This window comes from Saccopteryx leptura, chromosome 4 (assembly GCF_036850995.1).
Source record: "Saccopteryx leptura isolate mSacLep1 chromosome 4, mSacLep1_pri_phased_curated, whole genome shotgun sequence".
Lineage (NCBI taxonomy): Eukaryota > Metazoa > Chordata > Mammalia > Chiroptera > Emballonuridae > Saccopteryx > Saccopteryx leptura.
Window position 1 is genome coordinate 111,604,824 of NC_089506.1, and position 17,661 is coordinate 111,622,484.

General features: G+C 40.0%; 1 protein-coding gene across 2 annotated transcripts in view; it reads right to left on the minus strand.

Annotated features, from left to right (window-relative positions):
• Positions 1-16,876, minus strand: part of TNFRSF19 (TNF receptor superfamily member 19) — a 112,420-nt gene extending 95,544 nt beyond the window's left edge. The window contains exon 1 of one of the 2 annotated variants that reach the window (XM_066380997.1): positions 16,527-16,876. The gene's annotated coding sequence lies outside the window, so the exon portion shown is untranslated. Of the gene's footprint in view, positions 1-8,228; positions 8,403-16,526 lie in introns of those variants that run through there. The other variant, XM_066380999.1, reaches the window with a different exon arrangement.
• Between the last annotated feature and the right edge of the window lie 785 nt (positions 16,877-17,661).

The window sequence follows — 17,661 nt, forward strand, 5'->3', positions numbered from 1 at the left end:
TTAAAATCTAAATTCACTTTTCTTACATTGGGAGCTAGAGACTAAAACTGTGTCACTGAATTGTGTCACTTCTGTTTTCTGTGAGTTCTCCTTTCTGCTGGCTTTTGATACTAAGAGGCTGGGAAATAATTCAGACTAGGTAGACGGTCCTAACAGCAACTAGGATGCTCCCAAGTACAGGTGTACCCAACATGGGTAAAAATAGCATGAGATTTATCAGGAACTGTCAGGAAAAAATGGCAAACTAGAACACATGAGTTTTCAGTCCCATTTCTTAGCAATGTCACTTTCAGACTACACAGCTACAGAGAGAAAAATAAAACATTTTCTGAGGGATGTGGTGAGGATTAACTGAGATAATGCCTATAAAGTGTCTAGAACAGAATGAAGGCATAATTGATGGTGGTTGCTGATGTTGTTATTGTGGCTGCTGTTAATGAGAACACCACTCATTAGCTGTGTGAACCTGGACAAGTTACTTAACCCAGGTCTCAGTCTCCCCAACTCTAAATTGGGCATAGTGATAGTACCTACCTCCTGAGACGGCTATGAGGAATGTGTGAGTTTAACAGCTGTAAAGCACTTCTAGGAGAGTTCATTGATATATAAACTGTTTCTGGCAACCAGAAGTGCTACGTAAGTGTTAGCCATGATGGCTGTCGTTATGAATGATATTACTACTGGGGATCAAAAGATCCAACGTACATGATAGTTCTTTGAGACTGTAACTGCTAGACAAATGTGTGACATTATTCAGAGGGTTTCAGACCTTGAGACATACAAAACCGCAGAAAGCATTTGAAGACTAAGAACCAATCCAAAGTTTGAACTAAGGATTTTTAATGTCAAGTACAGTACTGTGTTAGCTTCATAAAAAAATCTCTTCCTAACTACCATACTCTAAAGTAGACAATCTTCCCTACACAATGAGAGAAAACTGGAGTCAAAGGACACGTGTCTTAGTAAAGGTTGAAACGAATCTAATTCATTCCTGTTGACTCCTAGCAAAATAGGGCTCTTGGCCATTCATTCTGCTAGGTTGACTTCTGGTTGTATCCTATGTTGCAGCATCCAGTGACCCCTTCCATTTGGCAAAGTGGGACTACATCAACAAAATTGATCAACAGAAACAAGGCTATATAAAAAAATAATACAAGTCATGATTTATCCATTAATTCAATACACCCCAATTAAAGAGTTATTGGGGGCCCTGGCCGGTTGGCTCAGTAGTAGAGCATCAGCTCGGCGTGTGGAAGTCCTGGGTTCGATTCCTGGTTAGGGCACACAGGAGAAGGGCCCATCTGCCTCTCTACCCTTCCCCTCTCCTTCCTCTCTGTCTCTCTCTTCCACTGAAGCAAAGTTGGCCCGGGTGGTAAGGACAACTTTGTTGCCTCCGCCTCAGGCGCTAGAATGGCTCAGGCCGCAATGGAGCAACGCCCCGGATGAGTCTGTCTGACTGCCTTTCCGCTTCTAACTTCGGAAAAATACAAAAATAAAAGAGTTATTAGGTACCTGAAAGGAGGCAGCATCAGAGTGGGGAGGACACCTACAAAGGTGTGCTTTTGAAGGCGCTCCTAGCTAGTAAGATCTCTTAACCACCTTTAAAATACAGTTTTAACACAGCAGGCTTTATTTTAAAGGAAACAATTTAGCTAGTGGGATATTATGTATGTAACCTGAAATTTCTTGGAATAAAATGAAATACCTTAAGAAATGCTTCAGCATTCATGAAAATAAAGAAAATGTAATGAAATAACAGGTGCTTAAGTACTAGGATTTAAAATTAAAATAAGACAATAAAAAGGTATTTATTGGCCCTGGCCGGCTGGCTCAGCGGTAGAGCGTCAGCCTAGCGTGCAGAGGACCCGGGTTCGATTCCCGGCCAGGGCACACAGGAGAAGCGCCCATTTGCTTCTCCACCCCTCTGTGGCGCCTTCCTCTCTGTCTCTCTCTTCCCCTCCCGCAGCCAAGGCTCCATTGGAGCAAAGATGGCCCGGGCGCTGGGGATGGCTCTGTGGCCTCTGCCTCAGGCGCTAGAGTGGCTCTGGTCGCAACATGGCGATGCCCAGGATGGGCAGAGCATGCCCCCTGGTGGGCGTGCCGGTGGATCCCGGTCGGGCGCATGCGGGAGTCTGACTGTCTCTCCCTGTTTCCAGCTTCAGAAAAATGCAAAAAAAAAAAAAAAAGGTATTTATTAAAATTGATTTTAAATTCTGGGAATTCAGGGCCTGGTCCAAATAGAAAAATGCTTTTTTTTATGCTTCAGTAGTCTATTTCTTTGGGGATACTTATCAACCATGAGACATACAAATTATTTATATTATGTACAATGGGTCCACTGGGATTATCTCAGTTTGCCAAAATACACATACTACACAACATCGACTAAATATCCAGCAACCATTTTGGCAAACTGTGTGCAGAAAGCAATTAAGAAGTCTGATAATGTCTGTGTTTCTATATTCTAGGAGTATGAAATTTCTGCCTCACTACTATCTGCTGTTCAACAATATCCAGCAGGGTGGCAATATCAGGAGAACCAGGGAAGATAAATAAAAAAGAAAGAAAGAGAAAGAAAGAAGGAAAGAAAGGAAAGAAAGGAAAGGAAAGAAAGGAAAGAAAGGAAAGAAAGGAAAGAAAGGGAAGAAAGGGAAGAAAGGGAAGAAAGGAAGAAAGAAAGAAAGAAAGAAAAAGAAAGAAAGAAAGAAAGAAAGAAAGAAAGAAAGAAAGAAAGAAAGAAAGAAAGAAAGAAAGAAAGAAAGAAAGAAAGAAAGAAAGAAAGAAAGAAAGAAAGAAAGAAAGAAAGAAAGAAAGAAAGAAAGAAAGAAAGAAAGAAAGAAAGAAAGAAAGAAAGAAAGAAAGAAAGAAAGAAAGAAAGAAAGAAAGAAAGAAAGAAAGAAAGAAAGAAAGAAAGAAAGAAAGAAAGAAAGAAAGAAAGAAAGAAAGAAAGAAAGAAAGAAAGACAAGAGCCTAAGGCTCAGAGCCGGCAAGCATTCTGTTCAGCTGCACAGAAAGTAGCTACTTATCAATAGAGCTGCTCAGCTCACTCATTTTAACAAATGATAAGTAACATGACTGTGTCTTCACTGGCCAGCATCTAAAAGAGGCAAATCCAACAAATACTGAAATACACACCTTTTCTATTTCCTTGTCCAAACCATGAAAACCTGCACTGGTATTTCACCAGGCAAAGAGGCAGGGCCTCAGGGGTGGCAGTGTGCAGGAGTGACGCAGTGCCAGGCCACATCTCTTCCTGGCTGGGCAGACCACTGGGTCCAAACCCACTGTGATTACCTACCATGCCTGCGCCCCAATCTGTCACAGTTCTTCTGGGGTCTCCCACCCTGAGCACCTCTCCCCTGTTCCTCCACAGCGCCCTGGACTCACCTCTACACCCAGCATGATTACCTGACTACCTCTTTCTCTTTGCAGCCCCTGTGTTGCCAGCAGCAGCATTAATTTTCCACTGTCTACACAGCACTTAAGTTTTAAATGTTTTTAATATTAAAAATGAATAGTTTTCTTGAAAAGTTAGAGAACGTGGCCACCATAATTCCTATGACAAAGCAACATGAGCTAGAGCTGAGTGATCAGTTGTTCTGTACATAGACAAACATATACTTTCCAGGTTCCTGTCTCCACCATTCCCTATTGTCACCTGGAGCTCTGTTACTTCATTTTATTACCAGCCAAGCCAAGAAAGTTTACCAGCAACTAGTGTTTGCGCACTTAATGACAAGAAATTTGATCTTTCTCTAGAATTGTAATTCACCCAAAAATCTACCCCATACATGTAGAATGAATGAAATAAATACATTAACCTAATTAATATTAATAACCTAATATTATCCCTAAGATAATATTTTACCTCTTAGGGTTGCTATAAAAACTAAAACAATATATGTGAAAAATATGTGCACCTATAACTTGAGATTGAAGTACAAGTTACTATAATAGAATACACCTTAGGTCAGGACCCCATGTCTTGCATGTAATGCTATAATAATGACTGCAATCCCTAAGGAGGAACATCTGGTATTTATCTCGCTAATCTTAACAAATCAGTAACCTTCTGAGAAGGATCTTTGTTTTTCATCTTATAAATGACCCAAATATATGATTCAGAATAATTCCAACAACCTGGATAATTTTTTCAGAATAAATTAATTTCTTTATTTTTCCATCCTTTAAAACTATATGATTTATTATCGAACATGCAGTGTATGCAACAGGTAGTAGTTCTAGTAAAACTGTAATAACATTATGTGATGAATATGTTCAACTCATACATTTTTCCAGTATGCAATAAGCCGAAATATTTTTTAATCAACATTAAACTGGCAAGCTTACAATTTATAAAATCAGCATTAAAATAAATACTGTGCTACACATATAGAATTTTACATTTTAATGGTGCAGCATAATAATAAATGGCTTAGACATAATGTCAGTCCCATATGCTAAGAGAATAAAAAATTAACTAGAAATTCAGGGTACTGCTATTTCCAAATAGGACAATAACCCCTATAGCCTCTAGCTATTCTGTACCTTTGCCTTCAATTTCACTATATTCTGTAAATTGTTCTTCCACCATCATGGAGTTGGCAGCCCTTTCTATAGCATAAGAAGCTCATAAAGGTATGCTATAATAAAAAATACATATTGTTGTTGGCTAGGAAATGAAAATGACTTTCCTTTCTCAAATCATGAAATATTTTATGCTAAAAACTCCGTAAGCTCTAAAATATTCTATTGTCAGTTCCCCCAAAGTTAAAAAACATTGAGGACCACACACTGTCGTGATAATTTCTTTTTAACAGAACTTAAAGTAGGGCAGGGTTTTTGAGACTAATTCCTTTTATTTCTCTGAGTTGTAGACTCTATCATTTTTGCCTTAGGAAAATAACTGTCATACAGTATTCTTAAATTGTTCAATCAACAAGCATATTGTAACTAAGGTACCTTTCCCCAAATTCATAAATGTTTATTTTAAACAACAAATAGAACAATTGAAGCATGAAGTACTAAGGGGACATCAAACATCGACACAGTCTATTCTAAGAGAATTATGCATAACCATTTCTAAAACACAGCTGTTTAAATTTTTATTTTAGAAGTGAGTCTGGATAGATTCCAAACCACTCCCTAAAACATTTGTAGTGTTCTTCTCCAGTATAAGTAGCCCCCATTCTTTTAGGATTTACTCATATTAGACCCGGCCAAGCCAACTCAAGAGTGGCTAAATAACATTTTATTTTTCATATGTACAAGTTCCTTTGTCATATATAATTGTTAAGAGGTGGTTTTTCTCTTTTAAAAACCCAGGCTTTAAAACTTTGGTTTAAATGGTACATATGCTCTTATGTATGGACTAGAAGAGAACCTAATACTGTTTAAACATCCTACTTCTAAAAGTAAACATTTTAGACAGATAAAATACAATGAATGAACTCAATGCTCAACCAGTAAATCAAGAAAAGAAATTATGCTTATACTGCTTTACTGTTCTTTTCCTTCAAATAGGTTACTTTAAAAAGGCTATGACCATTTTATAATTAGCTGCCATGAGACAGTTAACTGTTTAACTGTTTCTGCTTCTCCTACCACATAGATGTCTATTTATCTGATGTACATTTATTAAAGGTGGGAATCCTTATTCAATCTGAAGTCAACACAGAGATTGTTGGCCTTCTCCAGAATTTTAAATGCTTGATTTTACACATTGATTCGTCAGATTTAAAAGTACTTGGTTTTTCCTGTATTAAAATGTCTGCAGTTTTTCATTGGTGTTGTGTTAATTTCTGAATGGTAGGACTGAATAGTCACAGGGGATTGGGTTAAGTGTGGGTTCAGAGATTGAAATGTGTGAAAAAGGAGAATCAAATGAGTGTTAGCAGAATTCCTCACTTACATTTCAGAGTATCTCGCTAGATTCATATATTAGAGCTATAACTAGTAAATTAAAGCAGTATGTTTACCACAGCACGCAACCACTACATGTCTCAATGCTCTTCCCATCCAGTCTTCTGGATAGAAAAAGACGGTTTTCATTGCAATTTCAAGTTCATAAAAAACCTTCACATAACATTAACTTCACATTCAAGATCCAGCCTGGACTGAGTCAAAAGGCATTCCCATCAAAGAAACAAATAATTTCCATGAATGTCCCAGAAAATAATACAACATCCCAGAGTTAGCACTTGGTACAGGAAAAAAAAATTCTAAAGTCAATAAAACCATGTGGTCTCCGTAATAAAGTAAAATGACAAAAGATATCTTCATGGGTTAAAAAGTAAAGAACTTATAGAGCTCATGATAACGCACCATGCATTGATGTTAAAGCAATATTTTACAAGTGAAATGGAGTCTCTGTGTTTTGAATTATTTTCAGAACATCTTGGTAAGTATCATGCAACGAAAATTTATTTTTATATACCCACATCTCTGTGAATAATAATGTCAAAAACTCTCTTCCACACTAGGACTCAATTCTCAACCCCTCTAGTTACAAATCTTTAAATCAGTGCTTGAAATAAAATATATTTTTAAACAACATTTAAAGTAGCATCAGCAAAAACGCCTAAGATGAAACTGCACAACAAGAAACATACTGAGTAAATTCTGAACTAATGCACCATAATTTCCTCTCTGGCATAAAGTATTTGATCATGAAAAAACAACATATTTTTTTTTTTTTTTTTTTTTCTCTTTTTTTTTTTTTTTCATTTTTCTGAAGCGGAAACAGGGAGAGACAGTCAGACAGACTCCCGCATGCGCCCGACCGGGATCCACCCGGCACGCCCACCAGGGGCGGTGCTCTGCCCCCCAGGGGGCGATGCTCTGCCCATCCTGGGCGTCGCCATATTGCGACCAGAGCCACTCCAGCGCCTGAGGCAGAGGCCACAGAGCCATGCCCAGCGCCCGGGCCATCTTTGCTCCAATGGAGCCTTGGCTGCGGGAGGGGAAGAGAGAGACAGAGAGGAAAGCGCGGCGGAGGGGTGGAGAAGCAAATGGGCGCTTCTCCTATGTGCCCCGGCCGGGAATCGAACCCGGGTCCTCCGCACGCTAGGCCGACGCTCTACCGCTGAGCCAACCGGCCAGGGCGAAAAAACAACATATTAAAACAAATTCTTCTGTTTGCATGAGACATTTAACAACAACTCTTTTACTGTTTACATAAAAGAAAACTGTCATTGGAGTCAAAACCACCACTTCATAAATATTTTGAGTTAAATTGTTTCAATTGAAGAAATATTGAACAATGCTATGGTTTTGTTTGCAAATTGAGCCCTTTTATTAAAATGCAAAAAAAAAGTGACAGTATTTCTTATAATGGTAAATGTAAGTTCCTTACCACCAAGACAGATCACTGAGTATATTAGCTAAATTTCTATCCCCTGAAATGGCATGAGAAGCTTGACAGGGGCTGTGAAAGCTACCCTTTCTCTCTAATCTATATATTACTTGCTATTACTTGCTCTCCCCATCGTCACTATATATTATGAAATATGCTTACATTTGCGAAACTGGCTTTTTCCACCCAATAACTATGTTTATGAACCACTTACAAAGCTCGTAAATGTTCTCTTCCTACCTCCCCAGCTATATAACTGGTTGTCCCGGCCTGCACACAGATTCCTCCCAAGCAGCGCTCCGGGCGCAGGCTGGATGGAGGTGCCCCGGGCAGGGGCCGAGCACCAACGGCTCAAGGGCGGGTTGGAACTGCAGGCAGACTGATTTATATACTTACACACGTTTGCCTTCCAAGCCGATTTTCTACAATATTTACAAGATCCCTGGAGAAAAACACCAAGTCCGGTCATTCCGAACGCCCACGGAGACCGGGATACGTGCACACCCTTTCGTCCCGCTATCAGCTGCGACCGAAGCCCCAGCGTTTCGGGAGCCGCCTTCCCCGACAGCCCCAGACTGTCACTCCTTGCCGGGGGGTCGCCCTCGCCCAGCTCAGTCCGCCCCCTCTCACACACACACACACACACACACACACACACACACCACACACACACACACACACACACACACACCACACACACACACACACACACACACACACACACTCTGCACGGGAGCAGCCCCTGCCTGCCTGCCTCCCTCAGTCAGGCCGCTGACCTACCTCTCAGAGCCGCCACCCCGCCGCAGTCCCCCAGGGATGAGGGCTGGGGACCGCCGAGCAGCGCGGCGCAGCCCCCGGTCAGGGGCACACTTACCTCCCCTGTCACCTGAGAGGCTCTGCCCTCCGCCTCGCGCCCCGCAGGTCCCGGCGGGAGTCGGAGGCGCGGAGGCGCACGGGTTCGGGAAGAGGCAGGGTACCCGTTCCGAGCGGAGCCGAGGGTCCTCTCTCCGCGCGCACGCGGGTCGCTTCCTGGGACCACCCGCTCCGCGCTCTCGGTAGCCCGGCAACGACCGCCGCCTCCTAGGGCCCCGCCCACCCCCGGAGACCCGCCCACCTAGGGCCCCGCCCACGGCGCCACCCGAACCCTCCGCACTGCCATTAGGCTCTCGGCCGCGCCCCCTCGCAGTCTCTGATCCGTTTGACCCGGGCTGGCAGCCCCGCCCGCTGGCCAGCGCAGTTGGCCGCCCGCAGCGGCTGTGGGAGCTGTGAATGCGACCTGGGGTGGGGATGGCGGGGGCGCGGGGCTTGAGGGAGTGTCGGAGGAACACCACGAGCACCGAGAGCTTGACTGTATTAGAGTAACTGTCTTGGCGAAGGGAGGGATCCTTCGGTTCTACCCTGCACGTGTATCCCCAGCACCTTTCTGCCTTTCCCTTGCGGGTCACATTCTACCCAGCTCCCGCTTCGGCCCATGAGCAAAGGCCCCGGGAAGATAGCGGGGCACATTTGCTCTGGTCTATCAAGATCACGATGACCTTGCTCACCAACAGCCGACTCATTCATTCATTGATGGATTTTTCCAGCAGACATTCACCCAACGCCCTTTGGGGGGGGGGGGGGGGTTGGAGGGTGCTAGTCAACTCTGCCTCCTCCAAGCTAAGACCAGCTCCCAAGGTCCCTCAAAAACTAATAGCCTAGTTTCCGTGCCTTCACTAGTACTTTGCATAAGGTGTTGACACTCCTGAACTTGTTTGTTGATTTATGAAGCAGAACTAAAGGGTGCCCACTTTGCAGATTTGTTGGAAAGTGTGAAAGAATTATGTATATAACAAAAGTACTTTTGAGGCAGTAGAATGCTCTGTAAGCAATTATTGTTTTATCTGTCCAGTGAGTGACTAAATATGTATACCAACACATTCAAACCCAAGACACCAGGTGACTTTGGGACGAAGAAACATCCACCGTATCTTATGTGTTCGTTTCATTTTCCCCACACGTCCTTTGGATGGATTCAAATCCTATGTTTTATATACCCCAACGCCCATATAGGCATATAGGCCTCTCAACAAATATTTGTTGGGTCAATGAATAAATTAATAGAATTAACTACTGATAAGCACATCTCCTGATCCATACTGAGAACATTGTAGTGTTGTAGTAGTTTCTTGTGAAAAATACATTAAAATATTATCATCCCAAGTGTCAAAATCAAGATTGTCTACTTTACATATAGGATGATCAAGATGTAAGTCACAATAATGACTTGCTTGCAAACAATTTACAAGTGATGTACACTAGCTTATTTGAACCGCAAAGCAAGTATATGTTTCCTTGGCGTAGGAGCTGTTACCTAGTACTACTACAGAATATGTACTGCCCTAATGTGTTGTCATTATATTGAAATTATCTGTTTGTCTGTTTTCCTTTCCCCAACTACACTTCAATGTCCTGAGGGTGCATCTTATTTTCATAATATCCCAGAGCCTAGCTAGCGCATAGGATTCTCAGAAATTTGTTAAGCTGAGTTATCACACCTTCCTTTGTAAAGACTCATGCATTCACCTCTTATTTTTCTCTTGATCCCGCCACCTCCACCACAGTAAATGCCCTCCCCGCCCTTCACTTGAATATTGCCCCTACAGGGTTGGAATATCATCAAACCTTTCTCCCTGTGGCTTAGTTCAGTGGACCTGTTTCCTCCTGCCTGTCATTACTGTCACTGTCCAATTAAATGATTAACATTCCTCATTGTAAAGAATGGCTTCTATAATCCTTGAGATAGCAGTCAGAAATTTCCAGGTTTGGACTCCAACCACATTTTCAGCCTTATCTTTCTCCCCTCTGGATTGTACACTTTATATTCTGGCCAAACTGGTCTGCATACCATGCCTCAAAGTGCCCTGAACTTGCTCTTCCCTTTGCTAAATTTCTTGTTTACGCTCACCTATTTCCCTTACCTCTTTGATACCATACTTGTCTATTATTTCAGGACTACCTTAAAAACCACAACTTTCGTGGGTATTTCCAAGGTTGTGACCTTCTTATTAGAATGAAAGCACTTGCCACATTCATGTGTCATAACTGTCTGTGACTGAGAGTTCTTCCTCATGAATTAAATGGATTCTGCTTTAAGAGAAGGGTCATGTTTTGTCCGAACTTGTGTCTCTGATAGTATCATTCACAGAAATGTTCAATAAATGTTTTCTGAGTGGAATTTATTCTGCCAGCTCAAGAACTGTCTCTTTGACTTTAGCCAAATGTTCTTTTTTTCTCTAGCCACCTTTTGTACTTAGAGGCAGTGATACATGATGTAGTTGATTAGTTCTTGCATCATTTCCTGTGGATGTGATGGATCTTCCCAGTAAGCCTGTTAGCTCACTGTGGAGAGAAACCCTATTGTGATCAAACACAGGCTTTCAAACACAGGCTTTGTCATCAGATAATCTAGTCTTAGATGACAATTTGCCATTCACTGGTTGCATGCCTTTGGAAAAGTTATTTAACCTCCATTTCTTCAACTGTAAAATGAGTTGTTTCATTGGTGGTTATTAAAAATAAGATAAGGTATTGAGATCATTCAGCTCAGTGCCTGGAACATAGTAAGTGCACACTCAGCAGCAGCAAATATTAGCCAGCGGCCTACCTTTTATAGGGCAGATGATGCCTCGCATTGAAATGATATTGACAGTGGGGACAGAGAGCATCGAACCTCTGTGCTCTATTAAATCTTATTCTCCAGGAAGAGGCATGTTAAGTTAATAAACACTCCCCACTTTACCTCACTTAGAAAGTACATTCTATATGATCTGGAAACGGCATCTGAAGGAAAAACCAGGTCCACAATTAAGAACCAGAGGTGGTACAAAAAGAACTGTCAGATCCCTAGGTTCATTTAGAATGAAACCAAGCTTATAATTAGAGCTGCAAGCATTTTTCTCTCTTTAAAACACTATTATTAATAGGTTGAAATGTTTACTGTAAAGTGGTTTTGGTTAAGGTTCGTTTTTTCTGAAGCTAGTTTTAACAATATCTAAGTGGATACAAACGTGTATTTGTTTAGAATTTTTTTTTTTTAAGTTGAACTAATGAAGTAGCAAACGTCTTTTCTTTTTCTTTTTTAATTCATTTATTTTTTTCCCTGGAAGTTAGAAGCGGGGAGGCAGTCAGACAGACTCCCACATGCACCCGACTGGGATCCACCTGGCATTCTCACAAAGGGGTGATGCTCTGCACATCTGGGACATTGCTCCATTGAAGCCAGAGCCTGGGGCTGAGGCCATGGAGCCGCCCTCAGCACCCGGGGCCAACTTTGCTCCAGTGGAGCCTTGGCTGCCTGAGGGGAAGAGAGAGACAGAGAGAAAGTAGAGGGGGAGGGGTGGAAAAGCAGTTGGGCACTTCTCCTGTGTGCCCTGGCCAGGAATCAAACCCAGGACTTCCACATGCTGGTCAGACACTCTACAGCTGAGCCAACTACCAGGGCCTGAAGTAGCAAAGTTCTTGAAAAATATTTTCAGTGATAAGCTAGCTCACTGGCAGAAAAGTTAATGGAAAACTACTTGTCTTCATAGTAATTCCTAGGATAAATCATTATTCTTTGGGAAAATGGAGTAGAATGCAAGCTACATGAAAATCCTGATTTTTGTTTGTTAGTTCACATTGTCTATACCTAGTAGGTACACAAAAATTTGTTGAATGAATTGATGAATGGGAGTAGGAATCCCAAAGAATAATAAAGTTTGACAAATATAGTTAAGGAAAAAAATTAGCAAGCTCCAGCAATTTAAGTAATTCTCAACTCCCATTGCTGTCCACTACAGACTATCAGTGTAGGATTGGGACCAGACATTGAGTGACTTGCTCAAGGTCATACACCAAATTAATAATAAAGCTAGAATTAAAATCTAGGCTCCTAACATAATCTTCACCATACCACCAATGCATAAGCCAATATACACGAAAAGGCCAAGGAACTATTTATGTAGTTTATATAATGTCAAACTCATTACATCTACAGAGCAAAGTTGTTATAAGCTGTAGCACTTGCACTGATCCTTATGAGTTTATGACACCCCTGTTGGCTAGACTGTTTTCATGAGTTTAATGAGAGAAGAAATAAGTCTTTAACTTTCCTCCTCTCCTTCCAGATAAATATGTAACACTTTTCTGCATATGGTTGAGTCAAGGAACAGGCTTGCTGGGCAATGGCCCATGATGCTAGGCCACAGGGTTGCCAACGTACTGGAGACATTTAACAGGATAGAGAAAGTTGTACTTATCAGAACTCATCTCAGAGAGAGGATGGTTTATGTTGGAAGGAATGGTTTGATAAAGTTGCTTCACACCCCCACCTTACCCTTCCCACTAAAGAGCAAAGTTGAGTCACAGTGAATGATGTTGGTAAACTCTGAGTGGTGATTTCAACAAGTAGTTAGACTTGGAGCCAAAGCTGAATGACTTGTGACAGTAGAGGAAAAATTAAGCACTGCTACCAGGGAGCCTCCTTCTGTGATCCTTCCATTGCCCCTTCTCCTCAATTTGGCTGAAAATTTGAAAAGAATCACTCTTTAACAGTGCACTAAATTACTCATTATTCCTGGCCAAACAAAATGTGGTTTCTTGAGTTTAGTTCAGTCTTGAAGCAGAGAAGGAATGGATCGTATCTGGAGGTCCTTTATAGCTAAAGTTCTAAGCCAACTGATGGAAAACTCTTTCAAAAATTTCTAATAGCTTTCACAAATGTATCAAAAAAAAGAAAACAAAGACATTTTTAACTAAAATTTCAGCTCTATATAATGCTTATAACAGAAAGAATTAACTGCCTAGTCCAAAAACAAACAAACAAAACCCCAGATATACTCTAGTACTGCCATTTAATTAGCCCTGTGATCTTGCACATGTTATTTGACCCCCCTGAGACTCACTTGCCTCATCTGTATAATGGGCATGACAAATGTAATTGTACATTTAAATGTGATAGTATTTTTTAAAATGCTGTTAGAGTGTCTGGTAGACAAATACTCAATAAATATTACTGAATTAATTAATAATTGGCCAATCAAATATTAATGAACATTACTAACTAATCATTTATAAAGCTTTATATGAAACCTGTATGAGAATAATAAGACATGACAAACGGACAGCTATTCGGCCTTGAGAGCAGTGTACCTGTGCACAATTTACAGTCAATACAGAAGTTTATTCACAAGAAATATATTCATTTTTTTCAAGGAAAAAACCCAGAAAGAGTTAATGAAAACATATTCAAGGATTCTTAACATAATCATGAATCCATATATAAATCTACATATGGAATACAAATGTAGTATGGAACACATATCATACACAAACCCATATTGAATTTGCAGACTGAAAATCTCAGAAAATCCCATTGGGAATCTCCCTTGAGGAGTAACATCCTCTACTTAACAATTAAATTTTTCATGGACTCCATTGACATCTTTAATTCCTTGGAAACACACAAAGATGTACTTACATAATTCCAAACTTGTATATACACACACACACAGGCACACAAATATATATAATTCCACATTGCATTGAAATATTAAATGTTGAGGTAAAATTATTTTAAATTTCATGGTAAATTATGTGTGGTAGTAATTGAGTTTAGAGACTGCTTAGAAATATGGAAGCAAAAAGAACATTTGGGAAATACCACACTAATCCAGTTGACAGACATATCTACCATGGAAATGAGAAAAAAATGTTTTGCAATAGGAAATGTCCGTCGGTATGATTCAAACTAACACTGTCTTCTGATCGGGTACCAATGCATTTGTTTTATCAGTGATTGGAAAACAGACTATACGCATGGTGAACTAGAAAGCACACTGGACTTACAAAACTAGCTATGTGACCTTAGTGAAGATAGTCAAGTTACTTTTCTCTAGTCTCAGTTTCCTCATCTGTAAAATGGCTATAAAATTTCCTTCCTTCTTATTTCATGAGGATGATCTGAGCAATTCCTTCATTTCATATATGAGAAAAATGAGTAGTGAAGTGACTTTCTTAAGGTCACATAGCTAATCAGTGACAGAATCATGGCTAGAAATAAAAGTCTTTGAAGCGTATGGACTGTCTGCTGTAACAAAGCCGCCATTGAAGCAATAACTAGGAAAGTGCTTTGAAGGATGTAACATCAAGGGGTTTTTTTGTTCAGAGGAAGTGCTATGGAGTATACCTACTTAAACCATAATCAAGACCGTCATGTGGCAATTCAGAAATGCCTTTTGAGACTGTACCTGTACATTCAGCATTAGCTATCTTTCTTTTAAAATCAAATAGAATCTGTTTCATTTTCTTACAAAGACACAGAGGTAAACAATTAACTGAATTAATTCAGATACTGAAGTAGATTTTCAAGGACCTGACTTGCCCAAGCGAGTTTTCTACAAAGTCTAAATTAATCAGATAATTGCCAATTCTCCCTTTTGTGATGAGTAGAGCCTCCATTTGTTGACCTGAGCCTAGTAACAGAAAGCAGTCATTTAAAAGTTTAAAAATCCCAAATCTGAACTAACTGATCGATTTCCTAAGCACACTATTTATTTAGGCATCGTCTCCAGTTACTACTTTAAAAGCTTAATTTTACCTGAATATGAACATTAATACTGCTTTTGTGATTTAAAGGGAACTTTTTAGGCAAACAAATGAAAAAAAAAAAAAGTCAACCTAAATGGATAATCCAGTATATTGTGAACATACTTTATTATACTCTCAATAAAACAAAAACTTAAATGCCTCTCTTGGCATTACTATAAAAAACAGTTTAATCTTTTGATTCAATTCTTACTGACACATTGAAAAAAATATAGTCAGTGTAGTATGGTTTAAAATAATCTCCACTTAAAAGCTATCAAAGTTTTAAAATTAAGCAAACAGTACTAATTACCTTCCTTCTAATATCAGGAGGAAAGTTTTGAAGGTAATTTAATTAATTGGCTCTAAAAAATTAATTACATATGAAATGAGCCTCATTAGGCCTTTCCTGTTTCATCAGAATTTCAAACTAAAGGATGACTGGTCTTTTCATTTGTAATTTCTTTGTGGTTCACAGAGCATAAAATAGACTGTTGGTTGTGCTGATAATTAAATTTTTTACCCAAATAAATTTAGTACTAGAACATTAAAATAAACTGACCTGAACATGGAACTCTTAGTTCTTCACTGTATTAACATTTTTTAAATTGCAGTGTAAAGATTTTACTCTGCATGTGTGAGTATGTGGGAGCGTGATTGCTTAATTGACACAAAAATAAAAAAAACCCACAACAGCTAACTTTCAAATTTAACACACCAATATATTTGGTTTTGCCATGGTGAGTATAAACTAAAGTGAAAACTCTATGTCACACATGAGTAAAAACTCTGTCACATAATAACTGTTGCTTACTCAGATACTTTTCATACACAGTTGGCCAATTATAACTTATAACAGCTGTCACTATACATTTAAAGTAAATATTAATTTGGGAATATTGACCTTGTAACTGTTTGTGTAAATAAGGCTTGTACTGTTTTCAGAGGTTACAGAATAGCGCTAGAGGATTTTAAAACCAAACCTAGCCCCACTTCACCCTCACTGTTTTCAAATTCTTCAGTTATACACATAAAAAGCTTCAATCATACTTGAATGCCTTAAGGATACAAAGTGCATAGAGAAATGTATTTGATAGATTTACATCCTGGAGGTGAGAGAATAAATAAACTACAGAAATAGTATTGCCAGACATGCACTGTGCTCTTTTCTGTAAGAAAACATCGGCACAAGTAAAGTCCTACTGACTGTTTCCTAAATAAAGTAATCTGTAAATACCGAGAGCAATTACAGTTTACAGACCTCAGGCTCTGGAGCATGGGCTGTGTGCTAAAGTTAGCACTCGTCTTTGCTTGTCCTGTTTGAACAACTCATTCCCAAGTAAAATTTGCATGACAGATTGCAATCCCTTTTGTACAAACTACTAACATGGCATCCAGAATCATAATTACTCTGATACAGATATCGAGTATAATGTAGCAGTCAAATATAAAAACGCTTGTTTTTGAGTAAAGCCATCTTTTTCTTAGAACACATAGGAGAAGCGAAGTGAAAGCTCACAACAACATGTAAAATGTACCTGCAAAGTGCTGAACTCTTTCCAGTACTCACCCTCCAGGCAACTGAGTTTCTCGTTGGCAGCGCTGCTGTGCCAAATGCTTCCACCTTCCCAAAACTGTGTGTCAGCACAAGCCTAGACGAAACTTCAAATCCAGGAAAATAAAATTAACCATGCAGATCAAAGGCAGGGGAGCAGGGAGATGAAATGCGGTAATCTGATCGGTGATCAGTTGCAGAACATCAAAGGCAGGGCTAAGTTTATATATAAGCAGGGATATCAAGAAAGTTCACTTTCAGCAGGTAAGTCATCCTCCCGCCTCTTAGTCCGCAAATTCTTTTGTTTAACATGGATCACGTTGTTGTCCTCCTCTCCCCCCAACCCCCCTTTTTTTGGCAAGAAGGCAAAGCCAGTGGTTCTCAAGAGCTTGGAGCCCGGGCTGAGTGGCTGGATCCGTCCCGTAGCCTTTTCAGTTCCCAAAGCTGTGTTGTGGATTGTGTGCTGGGAGCTGCCTAGTGCCAGCGGCTTCTGCCTTATCCCTTTCATCTAGCTGAACTGCAGATCCCATGACATCATTCAGCGCCGTGGGACTGGTAGGAGAGCTATAATTCAGCCTGTGGGGGAGTGCAGCTCCAGAGAAGCTCGAGTTTGCCTGATTTCTAATCACGTTAGACTATTGTGCCTCTGGCAGGACAGTTTCTGTTATCTGCTTCCCAGTTGCAGAGGTCTGCAATTGCTGCGGTTTGATTCTAGTGTGATAAGATCCCTGAGCCACACAGGTTCCAAATGCCAGCATTTAATGGACTGTTGATAAAATCAACTTTTTTTTTTTTAACAAAGACTGTCGAATATTTAGAAGTTAAAGATCATTGTCAGACCATTCCAGAAAACACTGAGGGACACTGCCAGTTGGAAAAGATGACATTTAAAAAAAATGTGTTTTTGTTTTAAATATGATAGATCCTTAAGGATTTCAAGTAAACTGTCTTTTTTCTTGAAATTTAAGTTATTAAAATTGACTGGCAATTAAAATGTTTTGATTAAAAAAATTAATGGGCAGGCAGCCAACAGTTAATTGGAGACTATATTATCTGCCACTTTCTCACGTAAACCCTTGCGCAGGCTTAATCTTAGTCTAGGTCTTAGTTTGAGATTCTGGAAATTAGATTTTAAAACATGTAGTTCTTA